Below are 22,506 nucleotides of genomic sequence, written 5' to 3'. Positions count from 1 at the left end.
TACATAAAAAAGCTATCTGGGCATAGTGGCTCATGCCTGCAATCCCAGCACTTTGGGAGGCTGAGGCAGGAGGATCACTTGAGCCCAGGAGTTCAAGGATGCAGTGAGCTAAGATTGCACGACTTACTCCAACCTGGGCAACAGAGTGAAACCTTGTCTCTTAAAACAAAACAAAACAAAACAAGAACTACTGAGAATTCATGTTTTTTTAAAGCTTCCTCTGTGACCAAGTGATTATTCCCTTTCAGAATATAAATATTAGCCTAAATTAGATTATATAATTATACTTTTTAAAAGTTTACCTCTTTTTTTCTTACGTCTCAAGGAACTGCCCATACTGAGGGACTCCTAACTGAGTTGGCCTCTTGTTCCAGGTAATTTTCAACAATGACCATGTCTATCAGTCAGGGTTCTCTAGAGGGACAGAACAAATAGCATATACGTATACAGGAAAGGGAGTTTATTAAGGAGAATTGACTCATATGATCACGAGGTAAAGTTCCACAATAGGCCGTCTACAAGTTGAGGAGCGAGGAAGCCAGTAGTGAATCAGTCCCAGTCTCAAAACCTCAAAAGTAGGGAAGCCGACAGTGCAGCCGTTAGTCTCTGGCCAAAGGCCTGAGAGGCCCTGGCAAACTACTGGTGTAAGTCCAAGAGTCCGAAAGCCGAAGAACTTGGGGTCTGATGTTCTAGAGCAGGAAGCAATCAGCATGGGAGAAAGATGAAGACCAGAACACTAAGCAAATCAGACCCTTTCACCTTCTTCTGCCTACTTTTATTCTAGCCATGCTGGCAGCTGATTAGATGGTGCTCTCCCAGATTGAGGGTGGATCTGCCTCTTCCAGACCACTGACTCAAATGTTAATCTCCTTTAGCAAGACACTCACAGACACAATACTTTGCATCCTTCAATCCAGTCAAGTTGACACTCAATATTAACTGTCACATGATGTAACCAGAAATCCACTAGTGTGGGTTGAGTCTTTTATTCCTAAAATTGGTAAAGAATATTTTTCAGGACTCACTCCAATTCTGAATCTAGGTTAACATCACCAAAGATGACTTTCTGATTTATGTTGGTAATTTCTAGGTGTTTGGCCATAAGCTGAGTATATCATTAGTTTCAAAACTGATATACTCATCTCCCAAATGGCATTAGTATGTCATCTTGTTAAGAAAAGTTCACTTACAGTTTGTCATAGTTCATTTTCTTTTGCTATAACTGAATACCACAAATTGGGTAATTTATAAAGAAAAGGAATGTATTCGCCACAGTTCTGGCAGCTGAGAAGTCTAAGAGCATGGTACTGGCATCTTGTGAGGACCTTCTTGCTGCCTCATAACATGGTGAAGGGCATCGCATGAGGAGAGGGCAACAGCGGGCCAACTCAAGTCTCTCTTCCTCTTCTTATAAAGCTACCAGTCTTATCAGAGGGCCCCACCCTATGACCTTATCTAGTCCTAATTATCTCCCAAAGACCCCATCTCCAAATACCATCAACATAAGATTTGGTGAATTAAGTTTCCAACACATGAAATTTGGGGAACACATTGAAACCATAGCACATTTTCATCAGTTTCTTTGGATATTGTGGCTTATAGATATACCACATTTCTGTAATTACCTAAAAAAAAAATCTTGGTGTTTATTTTCCAAGAGCCTCTGCCAAAACTTAAAGTGTGTTTCAGATTTATTGTAACTTCAGAACTTCCTCTATAACTGGGCCTTTGTTTACACCAACATATCTGTATATCTAGGCAATCTATATCTCTACTGAATTCAGGGAATATCAGAAAAAGGAAACAAATGTGCATTGAGTCAATCCACAAGTTCAGTTTGAATCTGAATATTTCACTTCCTTAAAGAAAGCAGAGCTATTTTTGTGTAGCTTATCTGTCCTTTAATTTTAAGTTTAATCTGTGACATTCTCTTCTCACATCAGTAAGAAACAAGAATCATACTATGAGTCCCGAGGGGTTGGTCCTACAAGTTAGTTCTTGCAGATTTTCTGAACTACAAAAATTCCTTGGTATCAATATGTAGTTAAATTCTTTCACCTCTTATCTGCCTGATAGCACAAAAACTAGCAAATTTTTCATACTTTGTTTGAAATTCCTGCATAAACTGGTAAGATATGGCCACAAGCAGAAAAATTCTTTACAAAGTTGATCATTTCCTTTGTCATGTAATGAAATGAACCTAGCTTGGAAAACTCACGGCAAAACTTCTCTGGTGAATTTGGACACTAGGCACACTAACAGTCTCTTGGAACATGAATAAACTGTTGAAAGCTTCTTTAGTCTCTTTCATCACAGTGCTCTATCTGAAAAAAGCAAAATTAATTTTTCAAATTTTGAGCAAACTTCTCGGCTTTCTTTCTGGCAAATGCTTACTTCATTATTTTGGTCTTTAAAATATTGCTAAAAATGACAGACTGTCTGCACTGGAAGTCAGGTGGGCAGAGTTGACCTGCTGTAGAATATTTCTTTACAACCTCTAGCTCCTCTTACTTACCCTGAGCTTTTGTGCACCCATATCCTGTATGCTGCAGTGTTTGTTTTCCACAATACAATGTCACCCACCTACCCCACACAAAATAGAGGCAACAGACAAAAGTATTGCTTCATATGCCAATAATTTCCTATGATCTAAACAAAACCTGTTTATAAAATTCTACACAACCTAAAGTAAGCAAATATTAATACAATTTTGCCCACATTCCGATTTGATTAATGACTGAACTGTTGGCAGAAACATTATTTTATTTATTATTATTATCTTATTTATTTATTTATTTATTTATTTATTTATTTATTTTTTGAGGCAGAGTCTCACTCTGTTGCCCAGGCTGGAGTGCAATGGCATGACCTCGGCTCACTGCAACTTCCACCTCCCAGATTCAAGCAATTCTCCTGCCTCAGCCTCCCAAGCAGCTGGGATTACAGTCATGCACCATTACGCCAGGCTAATATTTGTAGAAGGGGATTTCGCCATGTTGGCCAGGCTGGTCTCAAACTCCTAACCTCAGTTGATCCACCCACCTCGGCCTCCCAAAGTGCTGAAACTATAGGCATGAGCCACGGCGCCCAGCCAGAAATATTATTTTAAAGCCAGCACAGTTGGTACATCACTATTTGCGACCTAGGAATCATAATCCCTCACTTTGTATTTTCTCTGACTCATGTCATGATCCCTCCACAGCTGTGTTATAATGTGGAAATTTATCTTTCATATGGGTCTTGATTTAATCTTTACTTTTTTTTTCTGTCTGTCACATAAATCATGATGTTTGAGTCTCATCTTGCATGTTTTTTACTATTCTCTCTTCCGGTCTTTGCCAATTCCTGGGATTTCCTAACTACTGGGCCAAACTCAAGGCACATTAATCCATGATTCATGATCAATCCATGATCACCTTTTGAGGTTCTATAGGGAAGATGGTATGATTAAGATTCTAATGAGTATAGATGGGGAAAATGCTGGTCAAGTTTTATTTTTTTAAGATCCCGGGCCAGGCGCTGTGGCTCACGCCTGTAATCCCAGCAATTTGGGAGACCGAGGCGGGAGGATCATGAGGTCAGGAGATGCAGACCATCCTGGCTAACACGGTGAAACCCCGTGTCTACTGAAAATACAAAAAAAATTAGCCAGGCATGGTGGTGGGCACCTGTAGTCCCACCTACTCGGGAGACTGAGGCAGGAAAATGGCGTGAACCCGGGAGGCGGAGCTTGCAGTGAGCCGAGATGGCGCCACTGCACTCCAGCCTGGGCGACAGAGCCAGATTTCTTCTCAAAAAAAAAAAAAAAGATCCCACCGAATAGGCAGAGTTTCTGGGCTATGAATTAATTTATTAATTGTAAGGTTGACCTTTGTAAGCCATCTGACCAGTTTCTTGTTATGGCTTTGTAGTCATTGATCCTGTATGTCTACCTAAGCACAACCTTTATTTGTTACTGATGGACTTTTTATATCTGACTAAAGGAGACTGACTGTTCCTAAATATGACACTTCAAAAGATTCAAATAATTTGGTTGCATAATCAGTTAATTCAATGATAGCCAGAAAATTAGGAGAATAAGTTTTATTGTTCCTATGCAAATAACTACATTGTTATTAATATGATACAGAGGGAGAAAAAGAGAGAAAAGAGTAAAAGATTTATTTCTGGATTCTGAGGGTCAGTGAGAACATGAAACCATTTAAATATCGTACTAAATTAATGATTAAAGAAAGAATAAGAATAAACAAAGATTGTTCAGCTTAGGTTTAGAAAGGGTGTTCGGCTTATTTTTCGTCATCATTTACAGATGGGCTTCTCAGATCTCAGCTTTGAGGTCTCATCTTGGAGGTTTCCACTTCTGAGAACCTTTTGCTGACTTCCTTATACTGAGCTAAGGATCCATCACATGAGCTTTTGTTGCACTCTGTTTACCCAATTAGGTACATGAGCACGTCAATTAAAACATTGTTTATGTAAGAAAAATTGGAAATGACTTAAGTGGTCAACAGAAAATAACATGGCAAATCTATGTAATGAAATGTTGTAATTAAAAATGGTGGTGTCAATGTATATTCAATGGCATGAACATATGTTCATAATTAAAAACAGATTAATAGTGAAATTACATAATAAAAAACAGACTACAAGAACATAATACACATAATATGGTTGCATTTTTATAACTGCACATATATGTATAGAACATTAACTTTTTTTCTTTTATTTTAGAGATGGGATCTCACTCTTGTCACCCACGCTGGAGTGCAGTGACATGATCATAACTCACTGCAACATCGATCTGTTGTGCGCAAACGGTCCTCCTCCCTTAGCCTCCCAAGTAGCTAGGATTACAGTCATGAGCCACAGTACCTGGCTTTCGCATAGAAAAAGTTCTAAAGGTTATAAATGTTACTAATAGAGGTTATCACTTAATGGCAAGACTATGCATTATTTTCATTTTTATTTACTGTCTAATTTTTGCACTTTTATTAAGCATGGATTTATTTTGTCTCAAAAGGAACAATAAAGTCTATTAAACATTTTCTTAGCAAAATATTGGTAATTTGAACAATAAAATATGAGGCATTCAATCTTCACAAAGATGCTTTACTACCCCTCACACCAGATGGAGCCGAGTGTTTTAAAATGGAGTTTTGCAAGATTTGGGATTTTTCTGCTTAAAAAAAGGAAATGCCTTTCTTTTCCCCCTTTCTTCTGGGGAAGGCTAGATTCCAGGCAATCCTCATAAACAGACATTTAAAATTTAACCTACAGGTTTTCAAAATACAAATGAATTCTCCACTCCATTTCTCAAGGCCAGGCATGGTTTTTCTGCGTGGACACTTGGTATAAGTGTTCTGGATTGGTCTGGTACAGTGCTGACTCTGGACGTGAGCCAAATTCACCTGTTTTGTTTTGTTTTGCTTTTTTTGTTTGTTTTGTTTTTTGTGTGTAATTTCAGTTTATGTACCACAAACTAGAATTGGAAAACAGTTGGTTCATAGATTTTCTTGGTTAACTTTTAAGCATTCCAGTTAGTAGCCAAATTTATTGCTGTGCGTTTTTTTTGTCCAATTGTAAAGAGCTATTGATAAGTGACTCTGAGATGGAGAACGCAACCTAAGAAGCCACGGCCCACTGGCGGCTTCACATTCAGACTTCTGCGAAAGATGGAGAAACCACAGTGTAAGAAGAACTGATACTTTCATACCAGTTCACTCATAAAAGAAAAGAAAAGGAAAGAAAAGAGAAATCCATTGTCACTGTGAAAGGAGAGTCAGGAAGCATACAATTGGATTGTTACTCACTTATTCTTATTGATTAAAGAATGTTTAACTCTAAGATATACATACTCAATTTAATTCTTTAAAGTTCCTTTTCACAAGATACAACCCAACTCCAGATTCTAAATAAAATGATAACACTAACTATGGGTGAAAGTGACCTGAATCTCCTAACAGTTTCCTCCTCTCCCTACATAAATAGCACATGCTATTTGTTCAAGATGCATCTGCTAATACTTTGCATCTTCAGGTCTGGAGGAGAGAGAGATGAGAAATAAAAGGGAATCGCTGTGTTTTTCACATTCTTCTTCTTTTTACAACCTCCACATATTCATGCCATAATTCATTTTTACTTTATATTTGCCTCTACAAATAACTCGTCTTCTGTGCAACTTGTTCCTGGAGTTATTTTTCTAACATTACTTTTGCTCAAAATCTATACACATTCACCAGTCTTCTTGAACAAAGGTGTACACATTCATTAAGGAGGGTAAGGGGAAATTTGTGACATTAAACAATTTTAAGTTTACTTCTGTTTTGTTTTTCAGATAAACTTAGATGATCCTTATGTGATCTTCACAAAGCTGACTTCTTTTCATTCAAAAAGCACATTAAGTGTTGTTTTTATACATGTCTTCTCTGACAATTCAAATGAAAGTGGCCACTATTCTATTGTAATTATTTGTGTAATATTATTTCTATGTGACATGTTTAACCATTTATGTATTTATGTATTTATTTATTGTTTATCTCCTCCCAACAACAAGAAAAATTAACTTCATGAAGGCAGGGACTTGTTGATCTTATTTAATACCTGAGAATAGCTTCAGGTATAGTAGATGCCCAATAAATTCTGAAGACTAAATGAATAACTTTGTGTACAAATCCTCTTCTCTGAGACCAGCAGTCACTTAACTAGCAGAATAGTGTTAAATAAATATTTCACATTAGGTAAACAATCTTCATTTCTACACAGTCCTGCCATACTCTTGTGGACTTAGTCAATGCCAACAGAAGAACAAACGTGATTAATTAATCTCTCTTATTAACTGATGGCCCCAAAACCAGAACTCAATTACAACACAGACTGCAGTAGATATATTCATCAACAGCATGTAAAATCTTGGTTCCAAAACTAAAGCTCAGTAAAATGACAATATAATGTGATTTGAGTAAGCTACTGGGTTAAAATAATCCCACTAAGTCACCACAGCAAAAAAAATTCTGTTAAATGACAGTTCATTCTAGCAGAAGTTATATTAGAAAGCACGGATTAAGCAAGGCAGGAGCTTAGCTCTTAATTCTGACTTATAGAAAATTATCAGGGTGGCAGTTCCACGATGGCCGAATAGGAACAGGTCCACCCTCCAGCTCCCAGAGTGAGTGACACAGAAGACGGATGATTTCTGCATTTCCAACTCAGGCACCAGTTTCATCTCACTGGAGTATGTTGGACAGTGGGTGCAGTGCATGGAGCAAGAGCTGAAGCAGAGCAAGGCATCACCTCACCTGGGAAGCACAAGGGGGAATGGAATTCCCTTTCCTAGCCAAGGGAAACTGTGACACACAACATCTGGAAAATCGGGTCACTCCCACCATAATACTACGCTTTACCAAGGGTCTTGGCAAACGGCACAGCAGGAGATTATATCCCGCACCTGGCTCAGAGGGTCCCACACCCATGGAGCCTCCCTCATTACTAGCACAGCAGTCTGAGATCTAACAGCAAGGTGGCAGCAAGGCTGGGGAGGGGCTCTCGCCATTCCTGAGGCTTGAGTAGGTAAACAAAGCAGCCAGGAAGCTCGAAATAGGTGGAGACCACCGCACCTCAAGGATGCCTGCCTGCCTGCCTCTGTAGATTCCACCTCTGGGGACAGGGCATAGCCAAACAAAAGGCAGCAGAAACCTCTGCAGATTCAAATGTCCCTGTCTGACAGCTTTGAAGAGAATAGTGGTTATCCCAGCCCAGAGTTTGAGATCTGAGAACAGACAGATTGCCTGCTCCAGTGGGTCCCTGATTCCTGAGTAGCCTAACTGGGAGACACTACCCACTAGGGGCAGACTGACACCTCACACCTCACACGGCTGGGTACCCCTCTGAGACGAAGCTTCCAGAGGAGCAATCAGGCAGCAACATTTACTGTTCAGCAATATTCACTCTTCTGCAGCCTCCACTGCTGATACCCAGGCAAACAGAGTCTGGAGTCAACCTCAAGCAAACTCCAACAGACCTGCAGCTGAGGGTCCTGACTGTTAGAAGGAAAACTAACAAACAGAAAGGACATCCACACCAAAATCCCATCTGTACGTCACCATCATAAAAGACCAAAGGTAGACAAAACTACAAAGATGGGGAAAAAGCAGTGCAGAAAAGCTGAAAATTCTAAAAATCAGAGCACCTCTCCCCCTCCAAAGGAACGCAGCTCCTCGCCAGCAACAGACCAAAGTTGGATGGAGAATGACTTTGACGAGTTGAGAGAAGAAGGCTTCAGATGTTCAAACTTCTCCGAGCTAAAGGAGGAAGTTCGAGCCCATTGCAAAGGAGCTAAAAACCTTGAAAAAAGATTTGACGAATGGCTAACTAGAATAATCAATGTAGAGAAGTCCTTAAATGACCTAATGGAGCTAAAAACCATGACACGAGAACTACATGACAAATGCAGAAGCTTCAGTAACCAACTCAATCAACTGGAAGAAATGGTATCAGTGATTGAAGATCAAATGAATGAAATGAAGCGAGAAGTTCAGAGAAAAAATAGTAGAAAGAAATGAACAAAGCCTCCAAGAAATTTGGCACTATGCGAAAAGACCAATCTATGTCTGATTGGTGTACCTGAAAGTGACGGGGAGAATGGAACCAAGTTGGAAAACACTCTTCAGGATATCATCCAGGAGAACTTCCCCAACCTAGCAAGGCATGCCAACATTCAAATTCAGGAAATACAGAGAACACCACAAAGATACTCCTCGAGAAGAGCAACTCCAAGACACATAATTATCAGATTCACCAAAGTTGAAATGAAGGAAAAAATGTTAAGGGCAGCCAGAGAGAAAGGTGGGGTTACCCACAAAGGGAAGCCTATCAGACTAACAGCAGATCTCTCGGCAGAAAATCTACAAGACAGAAGAGAAGGGGGCCAATGTTCAACGTTCTTAAAGAAAAGAATTTTCAACCCAGAATTTCATATCCAGCCAAACTAAGTTTCATAAGTGAAGGAGAAATAAAATCCTTTACAGACAAGCAAATGCTTAGAGATTTTGTCACCACCAGGCCTGCCCTATAAGAGACCCTGAAGGAAGCACTAAACATGGAAGGGAACAACCAGTACCAGCAACTGCAAAAACATGCCAAAATGTAAAGACCATCGAGGCTAGGAAGAAACTGCATCAACTAATGAGCAAAATAACCAGCTAACATCATAATGACAGGATCAAGTTCACACACAAAAATATTAACTTTAAATGTAAATGGGCTAAATGCTCCAATTAACAGACACAGACTGGCAAATTGGATAAAAAGTCAAGACCCATCAGTGTGCTGTATTCAGGAGACCCATCTCATATGCAGATGTACACACAGGCTCAAAATAAAGGGATGGAGGAAGATCTACCAAGCAAACGGAAAACAATAAAAGGCAGGGGTTGCAATACTAGTCTCTGATAAAACAGACTTTAATCCATCAAAGATCAAAAGAGACAAAGAAGGCCATTACATAATGGTAAAGGGATCAATTCAACAAGAAGAGCTAACTATCCTAAATATATATACACCCAATACAAGAGCACCCAAATTCACAAAGCAAGTACTTAGAGACTTACAAAGAGACTTATACTACCACACAATAATAATAGGAGACATTAACAACCCACTGTCAACATTAGACAGATCAACGAGACAGGAAGTAACAAGGATATCCAGGAATTGAACTCATCTCTACACCAAGCAGACCTAATAGACATCTACAGAACTCTCCACCCAAAATCAACAGAACATACATTCTTCTCAGAGCCACATCACAATTATATTCCAAAATTGACCACATAGTTGGAAGTAAAGCACTTCTCAGCAAATGTAAAAGAACAGAAATTATAACAAACTGTCTCTCAGACCACAGTGCAATCAAACTAGCACACAGGATTAAGAAACTAATCAAAACCGCTCAACTGCATGGAAACTGAACAACCTGCTCCTGAATAACTCCTGGGTACATAATGAAATGAAGGCAGAAATAAAGATGTTCTTTGAAACCAATGAGAACAAAGATACAACATACCAGAATCTCTGGGACACATTTAAAGCAGTGTGTAGAGGGAAATGTATAGCACTAAATGCACACAAGAGAAAGCTGGAAAGATCTAAAATTGACACCCTAACATCACAATTAAAAGAACTAGAGAAGCAAGAGCAAACACATTCCAAAGCTAGCAGAAGGCAAGAAATAGCTAAGATCAGTGCAGAACTGAAGGAGATAGAGACACAAAAAATCTTCAAAAAATCAATGAATCCAGGAGCTTGTTTTTTGAAAAGATCAACAGAATTGATAGCCCATTAGCAAGACTAATAAAGAAGAAAAGAGAGAAGAATCAAATATACACAAAATAAAAAATGATAAAGGGGATATCACCACTGATCCCACAGAAAGACAAACTACCATCAGAAAATACTATAAACACCTCTACGCAAATAAACTAGAAAACCTAGAAGAAATGGATAAATTCCTGGACACATACACTCTCCCAGTGCTAAACCAGGAAGAAGTTGAAGCCCTGAATAGACCAATAACAGGCTCTGAAATTGAGGCAATAATTAATAGCCTACCAACAAAAAACGTCCAGGACCACATGGATTCCCAGCTGAATTCTACCAGAGGTACAAGGAGGAGCTGGTACCATTCCTTCTGAAAGTATTCCAATCAATAGAAAAAGAGGGAATCCTCCGTAACTCATTTTATGAGGCCAACATCATCCTGATACCAAAGCCTGGCAGAGACACAACAAAAAAAGAGAATTTTAGACCAATATCCCTGATGAACATTGATGCAAAAATCCTCAATAAAATACTGGCAAACCGAATCCAGCAGCACATCAAAAAGTTGTTCCACCATGATCAAATGGGCTGCACCCCTGGGATGCAAGGCTGGTTCAACATATGCAAATCAATAAATGTAATCCAGCATATAAACAGAAACAAAGACAAAAACCACATGATTATATCAATAGATGCAGAAAAGGCCTTCGACAACATTCAACAGCCCTTCATGCTAAAAACTCTCAATAAATTCATTATTGATGGAAAGTCTCTCAAAATAATAAGAGCTATTTATGACAAACCCACAGCGAATATCATACTGATATGGGCAAAAACTCAAGCATTCTCCTTGAAAACTGGCACAAGACAGGGATGCCCTCTCTCACCACTAATATTCAACATAGTGGTGGAAGTTCTGGCCAGGGCAATCAGGGAAGATAAAGAAATAAAGGGTATTCAATTAGGAAAAGAGGAAGTCAAATTGTCCCTGTTTGCAGATGGGATGATTGTCTATTTAGAAAACCCCATTGTCTCAGCCCAAAATCTCCTTAAGCTGATAAGAAACTTCAGCAAAGTCTCAGGATACAAAATCAATGTGCAAAACTCATAAGCATTCTTATACACCAATAACAGACAAACAGAGCCAAATCATGAGTGAACTCCCATTCACAATTGCTTCAAAGAGAATAAAATACCTAGGAATCCAACTTATAAGGGATGTAAAGGAACTCTTCAAGGAGAACTACAAACCACTGCTCAGTGAAATAAAAGAGGACACAAACAAATGGAAGAACATTCCATGCTCATGGATAGGAAGAATCAGTATCGTGAAAATGGCCATACTGCCCAAGGTAATTTATAGATTCAATGCCATCCCCATTAAGCTACCAATGACTTTCTTCACAGAATTGGAAAAAACTACTATAAAGTTCATATGGAACCAAAAAAGAGCCCACATTGCCAAGACAATCCTAAGTCAAAAGAACAAAGCTGGAGACATCACGCTACCTGACTTCAAACTATACTACAAGGCTACAGTAACCAAAACAGCATGTTACTGGTACCAAAACATAGATATAGACCAATGGAGCCGAACAGAGCCCTCAGAAATAATACCACACATCTACAACCATCTGATCTTTGACAAACCTGAGAGAAACAAGAAATGGGGAAAGGATTCCCTATTTAATAAACGGTGCTGGGAAAACTGGCTAGTCATAAGTAGAAAGCTGAAACTGGATCCCTTCCTTATTCCTTATACAAAAATTAATTCAAGATGGATTTGAGACTTAAATGTTAGACTTAAAACCATAAAAACCTTAGAAGAAAATCTAGGCAATAGCATTCAGGACATAGGCATGGGCAAGGACTTCATGTCTAAAACACCAAAAGCAATGGCAACAAAAGCCAAAGTTGACAAATGGGATCTAATTAAACTAAAGAGCTTCTGCACAGCAAAAGAAACTACCATCAGAGTGAACAGGTAAACCACAGAATGGGAGAAAATTTTTGCAATCTACTCATTTGACAAAGGGCTAATATCCAGAACCTACAAAGAACTCAAACAAATTTATAAGAAAAAAATACACAATCCCATCAAAAAGTGGGCAAAGGATATGAACAGACACTTCTCAAAAGAAGACATTTATGCAGCCAACAGACATATGAAAAAATGCTCATCATCGCTACCCGTCAGAGAAATGCAAATCAAAACCACAATAGGATACCATCTCACACTAGTTAGAATGGTGATCATTAAAAAGTCAGGAAACAACAGGTGCTGGAGGGGATGTGGAGAAATAGGAACACCTTTACACTGTTGGTGGGACTGTAAACTAGTTCAACTGTTGTGGAAGACAGTGTGGCGATTCCTCAAGGATCTAGAACTAGAAATACCATTTGACCCAGCCATCCCATTACTGAGTATATACCCAAAGGATTATAAATCATGCTGCTATAAAGACACATGCACATGTGTGTTTATTGCAGCACTATTCACAATAGCAAAGACTTGGAACCAACCCAAATGTCCATCAATGAAAGACTGGATTAAGAAAACGTGGCACATACACACCATAGAATACTATGCAGTCATAAAAAAGGATGAGTCCATGTCCTTTGTAGGGACGTGGATGCAGTTGGAAACCATCATTCTCAGCAAACTATTGCAAGAACAGAAAACCAAACATCGCATGTTCTCACTCATAGGTGGAAATTGAACAATGAGAACACTTGGACACAGGAAGGGGAACATCACACAGTGGGGCCTGTTTTGGGGTCGGCAGAGGGGGGAGGGATAGCATTAGAGATATACCTAATGTAAGCGACAAGTTAATGGGTACAGCACACCAACATGGCACATGTATACATATGTAACGAACCTGCACGTTGTGCACATGTACCCTAGAACATAAAGTATAATATAAAAAAAGAAAATTATTAGATACGAACCTAAACTATAAATTTGGGTTTTTCAGAACAAAACTTTTCTTGGCATATATGAAACTTTAATCTCTATGCCTGAAAAGTTTCATAACATAGTCTTGGTTTTTAAAAATTTGACATCAGTGCATTCTATCTACTAAAGATCATTTGATTTCTTGTAAATGTAGCTCTTTTAAGTGATCCAAATAATTAGTAACACACTCAGTGATCTCCAGTTATTTAGTGTCGCACTACATTATAACAGAAGCCATTATATCCTGTGTGACAGGAAAATGGGTGGAGGCCCTTGTATATCAAACTTCCAGAAATCCTTGTTTACAAGGCTGAGTTTTTATGTCATAGTGTGGCAGTCCAAAACTTTTTCAGCAGGTCATGGCTTTTTTTCTAGGAAAGTTATCTTCACAAAACACATTGACAATTGTTTCCTTTTTGCATATATAACAAAATACCTAAAACAGACACATACTAGCATGAAAAAAATCTTACTAAATTAAAGAAAAAAATGATATTAAGTGATTTCTTATGGCGGTCTTATAATACTTTGCATACAGTAGGTACTCTGTAAGTATTTATTAGTTTAGTGAATTAGTTAAAAAATTAAAGCACATGCTTCCCTGATTCTCTCCACTGTTCTGAAGACTGCATGCAGGTTCCTGAATAACAAGTGGTAGATCCTAGTGATAAACAAATTTAAAAGTTTATTGATTATATGAATATATGTTTAGAAGTTTTAAATTACAATTTCAAACTGCACTTAAACGAACTTCTTCCACTTCAGACTCGCTCTGCACAAGATTGCCTCTGTGCCACTCCTCTTCCCTGCTCTGTGTCCCTGTCCCGGTAGTTCAGCTTTTTATCAGCCTCTCTCCAGTGACACAAATGCATTCTTTTATTTGTGTTCCCCTTGACCCCAGAGTTTTCACAACTGAAACAAAATTCCAGGTTTCAGAGTCCTATTCCTGCATGGTAACATTTCATAACCCTTTTGTTCGGCTACTCAGAAAAAAATAGTTATTGTCCCTTCCTTTGTGCCCTCACAGCAGGTTGTGGTGCCTTTAGGTTGTGCTGATCTCCAGCTACCTCCTTTGACTTGTCTGGCTAGGCAACCCGCCCTTCCTTAACATTTCCCACCTTCCTCTCCATGTCCCCACCCCTATCTCTACCACAGCAATTAAAAGAGAATCTCATTGTTTATCACTGGGTTGGTAAACAATCCAGTTAAAATCTGAATTTAAAGACAAGATTTTAGCTGATGTTTCGTGATCTTTCTCTATACACATTTTAACAAACAAGATAATTTTGAGTACTCTGAGCCATCAAGCAGTAAAATCTCAAGGGCTGCTCATTCACTCATTCTAAAGCGAACATTCTAATGTCCTTATTTCCTCTATTTTGTAAGTTTTGAATGTTTTAAGCATTCTCTTATTGAATTCTTTTCTTCTTTAATTTTATCATCCAGGCTGGCCAACATGGCGAAACCCTGTCTCTACTAAAAATACAAAACTTAGCCAGACATGGTGGTGGGCTACTGTAGTCCCAGCTACTCAGGAGACTGAGGCAAGAGAATTGCTTGAACCCAGGAGGCAGAGGTTGCAGTGAGCTGAGACCACGCTACTGCCCTCCAGCCTGGGGTATAGAGCGAGATTCCATCTCTAAAACAAAAACAAAAACAAAAATCACTATATATTTGACTAAGATTAAAACTACAGAAGGACATACTGTAGTAATAGCAATCACAAATTTTCTAGTCAAAATTTTCTCCATATTTTGGAAGAATTTAATTCTGCTTAACAGCAGTACATTGGATCAATGGTGTCATTCAGTGGAAAGCAGCAGCTAATTGCCATGTGTTAGCTACAGTTTTTCCCTCATATCTTAGAGAGGTGCGTCTAATAACCTTCAAAGCATGGGCAAAATCACATTCTTTAACAATGTTTAGTAATATTAAATTATCTTCATGTTAGCCCATGTTTACATGACACCAAACAGATCACATTTTTAAGGACTATTCCAGCATCTTGAAGCAAAACAGTTTCTTTTTAAAAATGAGAAACAGAGCAATACACAATAGTAATACAGAAAAGTTTATTTCATATATATACATTGAAGAGTGTATATGCTCTGAACCTCTAGTGTTAACCAAAATCGAATATTGAGTTTGATATAAAAAATTTTTCATTTTATAGGAACATAATATTTTGGAGTTTTGGACAAGGATCTTTCTAGCCTGGTGAATTCTTTTTTTTTGAGACAGAGTCTTGCTCTGTCACCCAGCCTGGAGTGCAGTGGCGGGATCTCGGCTCACTGCAAGCTCCGCCTCCCGGGTTCCCGCCATTCTCCTGCCTCAGCCTCCCGAGGAGCTGGGACTACAGGCGCCGCCACCTCGCCCGGCTAATTTTTTGTATTTTTTAGTAGAGACGGGGTTTCACCATGTTAGCCAGGATGGTCTCGATCTCCTGACCTCGTGATCCGCCCGCCTCGGCCTCCCAAAGTGCTGGGATTACAGGCGTGAGCCACCGCGCCCGGCCTAGCCTGGTGAATTCTTGTCTAACTGGAATACATACACTGATATTTTGAGCACAGAGTACCTTAGCACCTCTGGGGAGTTTCTACTAGCTGTGAGGTATGAACCAATATGATAACCAAAGTCCTTATCTAATCGAAGTTACTGGAGAGGACTGTGGCCCACCTGAGTTAAGGGTCATTCTGGGAGAATAACTGGTCTCCATGAAAGTGGATCAATACATAGTTCTGTATAAGAACCCCCATGATCTCTCCTTCAAGATGATTACTGTCCTGACTTTGACTCATCCTGGTCAATTAACTCTGGGAAACGGGCAGCCTAACTTTAGAGAGACCTATTGGAAAACACCTCCAAGCACCAGAATCCATAATACGGGGTCTAGGGCTTGAAAGCCAGGACAGAGGGTGACCTTGCCTGCTTTCATGTTGTAGCCCCAGATAAAGAAATGGTCACTTATGTAAGCACACAGTCAGAGCTGGGAGAGGTTAGTTTGCCTGGTCAGTAGGTAGCCAAACTGAGAAAATGAAGCACTGGGGATGGGGGTTGGTTATTTTCCATTTGCTGCCACTGCTCCCCTAGATCCATTCTGGACCCTTTTCCACCCAGCTCTGTGTTGCAGGAGGACTGATCTCTATGGATGGGATCCCCTTGCCCCCTGGAAGCTTAGGCCAGTGGGAGCCACTGGCAGGATATTGGAGGGCAGAAAAAGAAAGATGTCAAACATTTCTTATGCCCTGCCTAGCTCCCTCTAACCCTGCACACAACTTTACCCTCCCCCATCTCAAACCACTGACTGCCCCCTTCCACAAAGACAGCTTCTATTGGATATCCACTCCCTTTCAAGACTCAGTTCTCACTGGTAATGCTAGCTCCTTCCTTTGCACCTTGAGGTCTGGGGGTGCAAAGAGTTGGTGACTCAAGATGGTTTGTTGGTTTCCTCTGATCTGTGTACACCTCAGTAAACATCTCCTTTATTTCATGTTACCCAAACTCCTGCTGTTGTAACTTTTAATACCTTCTGGGACATGGCTGACAGAGTGGGAGGTAAATACATATACGCATGCATGCATATATATGTGTGTATATATATGTATATACGTATAAATATATGTGTGTGTGTATATATGTGTGTATATATATGTGTGTGTGTATATATATGTGTGTGTGTATATATATGTGTGTGTGTATATATGTGTGTGTATATATATATGCATATGTTTATCTGTGTGACCAGAGAGACCTCATTCCTAGGGAGGGATCTTTGATTTCTACAAAAAAAGAGTCAAAGGCTGCAGAAACTTTCCCTTGAAGGAAATGAGAAAGGGAAGGAAGAGAGAGGAAAGGAAATAAAGATAATTTCTTCTTTGCCTTAGTATAATTTTTTTTAGTCCTTGATGTCTGATATGTGTTTAAATATTAAAGATTCCATTTCAAATAAGGTAATGTTAGGCGTTTCCTCATCTAAATAATTCTAAATTTCAAGTCCTTAAATTAGACCTTTTAAAGTGTTAACAAAATCTAAATTAATTTAGATTTCCTAATTTCTTAATTTAAGCTATCTTAATTTAGCTAGTTAAGATCTAAAGGCAAACTTCAACAAACTTTATTCCAAATCAAAAGTTGGCAACCTGCTCATAATATAAGATTATTTTAAAATGTACACCTATTTAGGAATGCATTCTGGTCCTTTAACCACTGCGTTACCTAAAAGAAAGAATAATATATGTATAGATGTTGCACACATATGGGTATAAACTTTTGACATCATCTTAAAATTAACAAAAACTACCTGGGAAAGAATTTAAGAAATGTTTAGCATTTTTAAGAAAATCACTGTGTTATTTATTGAAACTCTAATTTACTGTTCCTGGTAACCATATAATTTCAAGGTTTATTTCCTGGCTGAATATATTCAAGGTTTGCTTTATTTTATAAAAGCTTTTGAAATAAATAATCAGTTCCCACATTAGCAGTGAGAGCTGAAAAACATCATCGCTGCTGCTATTGTCATTTCTTGAGGTTTTCAAATGTCAATTTTCATTCCAAAAGCTTATAACATGATGTGCACAATGAACAGGAAACAGATGTGTCCTAGAGATTTATTTTGATATTTTGTGTATATTTACTACAAACAGACAAGAATTAAAATATCAGTGTAGTGTAAATTATCTAAAAAATGATCTTTAAAATGTTCCTAGATTGTGGGTACACAGAATTTAAAATATATATATATATAAAAATTTTCCAGATTTGGGTTTCAGTCATAGCAATTATATTTATTATGTTGCTCTGAATTTCTTAAAACTAGGCTATCTACCTAGCCTTCCTAATGGGAATGCTGAATTCAAATATAACTATAAATGGAACAAATTCTAAATTAATTATAAAATGCCATGCATATAATAATTATTTTTTTCTGTGAGACTTTATGAACTTCATAACTTCTTATGAACTTACTAACTTCTTAAATTTGGAAAGAGACTAAATCTTTTCAAACAATGGTGAAATATTACTTAGAAGCCTATGAACCTGTAATATAAAGTCACTAAAGGAAGAAAAAGAGTGAAATATTGCAAAGATTCATACTAAATAGGTGAGCATTTTTAAATAACCTCATCTTGTGTTTCTGCATAGACCATTGCCATATTGTGGGGATTATGTACTGAGGGGTATGTGTGTGTGTGTGTGTATGTATACACTAACAGTCATGTGTGTATTTTAAATGTTAGGACACAACCAAACTGACTTTTAATTTGCTGACTTGATTGGGGTGTTTTTTGGCTTTCAAATGTAGAAACAAATTTTATTTAAGATATGAAATACAATTTCTAAAATATCTTTTTTCAGAAAACCATGGCTACACAATAATAATTGCCTTTATCATGATAGAATGTTCATTAGTCTCAAATACAAAAACCATGAAATAAGCCACCATCCTTCAATAATTTGAGCAAAGATAGAATGCCTAAGGAACAACATAGGTGGACTTGCAGAGGATGGGCTGTTTTACTTCAACAACCATTAAAAAAAAAATGCATGGATTTTGGGGTATATACATTAAGTTGAACCTTTGACACTTGGAATCAGGGCATTTTGTCACATAGCATTAACACATATTAGAAAATTGTGTAGTATCAAAGAAATAGAACCACCAGCATTCAAGCACTGTTGTCGACTACGCAATAAAATGTTCTACTGAATGTTTCTTCTTTGTTCTAATTACTGTATACACTGTGTAGCAACTTTCAAATGAGAAAAGGAGCTTACACTTCTTTTATTTTCTGTTTAAAACAGCACAGAAAACAAACTGTGCCCTGTTATACATTAACAATTAGCCCTGTTATACATTAATAATTTTAAAGAACATCAATCTTACAAGAAAAAGGCTAAGAACAAAAAATGTTTCCAGATACCAGACAGATAAGAATGAGTGGTCTGTAGACCCGCACAGGGCTTTGCAGTGGTATTAAGCAAAAGCCACTTTGTAATTAATGGCAGTAAACAGAGATACAGAATTATTTACCAGATGCAAGGCTCTTCTCTTCAGGGGTTGTATAGGCCAACATTTCTCTAATTCTTACAATAATCTCAGTAGGTGTGGTACTCCATAAACCTGGGACATGGGTGCATCAGGGTGAGCCAAGAGTATTTCAGCATACTTAGACCTTTTAAATTTGTAGAGCAGCTGAGTGCCCAACGTCACAGTGAAATATTGTTTAATTCCTGCCACGTTATTAGCCACATTTTCCCTATTATCGATGGTTCCCTGAGATTTCTTGCAGTTTGCATTCTCTTCCAGAATTGTACCTACCTTTTTCTTAGCAGTAAGTTGAAATGGCTGCTTCTGCCTGGTAAGAAAGTCCTAGTCCTCCATAAGCCATGGTTTTAATTCTTCAGGAATCTTCACTTTAACGTTCATTCTATTCTTAAATACTTCCTCTCTTTCAACAGTGAGATCTGCCAGGGCTCTTTTCTACTGAGGGGGCTGAAGTGCTTCCCTGGTACTGCCACCATCTTTGTTTCCAGGAGTCTTCTGCTTGTTCCTTCTGGTCTTCCTCACAGATCCTGAAGGAATGTTCTCTACAGAGCGACCCCCCTATCTTACCGGGAGAGCTAGTTCAAGATTTTTCTGCTGTGTATCAGTTGTCTTTTTTCTTGAGGAGTTCCCTCACATCATATCTTACTTCTCTGCATGTTGCTTCTAGTTGGTTTTTTAAAGCTGCCTTCTGCAGATTGTTGTCCACAAGTTTGAGAACCCTGCTTTCTGGAATGCATTCAACCTTGTTTTTATTCCAACCAACAATCTTCCTTCTTTTCCTTCCAAGATCTCCTGGTGATTTCCCAGATGGAATCTTATAGATCTTCTGGGATGGTCTGGAAAGATGAAGTAGGAGACACAATCCAATAAAGAACAACCAAGTATATTTTTGCACTTATAAGAAAATCTTCAGACCTCTCCTGGAATATGAGGTCACTTCAGGTCTCTCTACTTCATTTTGTCAACTCTGAATTCCATTTAATTGCTTAATAAATAAGGGTGGAATAATTCTTTTTTTTTTTTTTTTTTTTTTTTGAGGCGGAGTCTCGCTCTGTCGCCCAGGCTGGAGTGCAGTGGCGCGATCTCGGCTCACTGCAAGCTCCGCCTCCCGGGTTCCCGCCATTCTCCTGCCTCAGCCTCCCGAGTAGCTGGGACTACAGGCGCCGGGGTGGGATAATTCTTAATATAAGAAACTGGAGTTAATTATTAATATGGTTTGGCTCTGTGTCCCCACACAAATCTCATCTCAAATTGTAATCCCCACATGTTGAGGGAAGGAACTGGTGGAAGGTGATTGGATGATGGGGGCAGTTTCCCCCATGGTATTCTTGTGATAGTGAGGAAGTTCTTATGAGAGCTGATGATTTTAAAAGTGGCAGTTTGCCCTTCACCCTCTCTCTCTCCTGCCATGTTGTGAAAAAGGTGCTTGCTTGTCCTTCACCTTCTCCCATGACTGCAAGTTTCCTGAGACCCTTCCAGCCATACAGAACCTTGGGTCAATTAAACCTTTTTTATTTGTAAATTACCCAGTCTCAGGTAGTATCTTTATAGCAGTGTAAAAAGGGACTAATACAATTACAGACCACTAGGAGTTGCCTACTTCTTGGGATTTTACTTCCAGTATTTCTTTCTGTTTTCAGTTTGGGGGCACCTAATTCATTAGAATACTTATTATCATCATTGATTCAACCACAGAGCTGAAAGCAAATGGAGAAGGTGCTTCTCTATGTGGCCCACTTTGCCACGTTCTCATTCATATCTAGAACTCGTTCCCACTGAATACTCTCTATACTTTCTGGTTTCTTGTCTACTTTAGTCAAATGCCTTAAAATTTTTGTGATCAATGGAGATATTCTGGAAAAGTTTTATATTCTCTAGCACTTTCTTCTAATTAGTAGGTATTATTGAACCAGTGCCTTAACTAAATAGTAAATGAACTATTATCATTTAAATAACCAAAGACTATTTATCTGGAAGAACTCTAGTAGTTTTTTCTGTTTTGTATTCATTGTTGGTATAGTACTTCATGTTGTTCTCTAGAATTTTTATATGTACCAAGTTGAAAATAAAAAAAGAAGATCTTTTAATTTTTCTACATTTACATGCATAGCAGCCAAATTACTGTAGAATATTTTAGACTAAAATTTACAATCACGCTCTTCTACTGTAAAATTTCTACACATTACTGAAAAGCATGATAGGCAGTGATTGTGAATCACTGATTATTTCTGATATGCCAATGTAGACACATAAGCTAATCAGTTTTACCAAAAGTTTAAAAAGGAATAATTTTACTACTTCATTAATTTTACTACTACTCATGTAGACTAGGCCTCTTGATCCTCACCCACCACCTACAGTCACCTACAGTTTATTTGCAGGGTATATTTTTAATAAAATATTTATTATATAATATAAAATTAACCCTTTTAAATTATATAATTCAGTGTTTTTTAGTATATTCAGAGTTGTGCCCCATCACAACTATTTAATTTTAGAACATTTTCCTCACCCTAAAAAAAGAAACCACTTACATATTAGCAGTCATTACTAATTTCCCCTTCCCTCTAGCTCCTGAAAACCACAAATCTACTTTTTTTCTTTACAGATTAGCCTATTCTGGGCATTTCATAAATGGAATCACACAGTATGTAGCCTCTTGTGTCTGGCTTTTTTCACTTAGCTTAATGTTGTCAAGGTTTACCCGTATATTAGTACTTACTCCGTTTTATAGCTGAACAGTATTCTGTTGTGTGGGTATGCCACATTTTACTTGTCCATTCATTAGCTGATAAACCTTTAGATAAACCTTTAGCTTCAATACTATAAATAATGCTACTTTGACATTGGTGTAGAAGTTTTTGTGTGGATATAGGTTTTCAATTCTCTTAGGTATAAACCTAAAAGTGAAATTTCTGGGTCATAAGATAACTTGATGTTTAATCCTTTGAGGAACTGACTGTTTTCTAAACTAGTTGCACTGTCTACAATTTCACCAGCAATCTAGGAGAGTATTAATTTCTTAACATCCTTGTCAACACTTGTTACTGTCTCATAGCCACCATAGTAGATGTGAAGTGGTATCTCATTGTGATTTTGATTTGAATTTCCCAGTAATTAATGATGTTGAGTATCTTTTCATGTGCTTGTTGGTCAGTTTCCTCCCTTCTTTGTAGAAAGGTGT

At 38.1% G+C, this 22,506-nt stretch overlaps 1 pseudogene; it reads right to left on the bottom strand.

The window, feature by feature from the left end:
• Positions 1–20,059, bottom strand: part of LOC126956178 (mortality factor 4-like protein 2) — a 96,310-nt pseudogene extending 76,251 nt beyond the window's left edge.
• Positions 20,060–22,506: the final 2,447 nt, after the last annotated feature.

Source organism: Macaca thibetana, chromosome 6, assembly GCF_024542745.1.
Source record: "Macaca thibetana thibetana isolate TM-01 chromosome 6, ASM2454274v1, whole genome shotgun sequence".
NCBI lineage: Eukaryota > Metazoa > Chordata > Mammalia > Primates > Cercopithecidae > Macaca > Macaca thibetana.
Note: the sequence above shows the minus strand (reverse complement) of the source record. Positions and strands in the feature narration are given on the sequence as shown.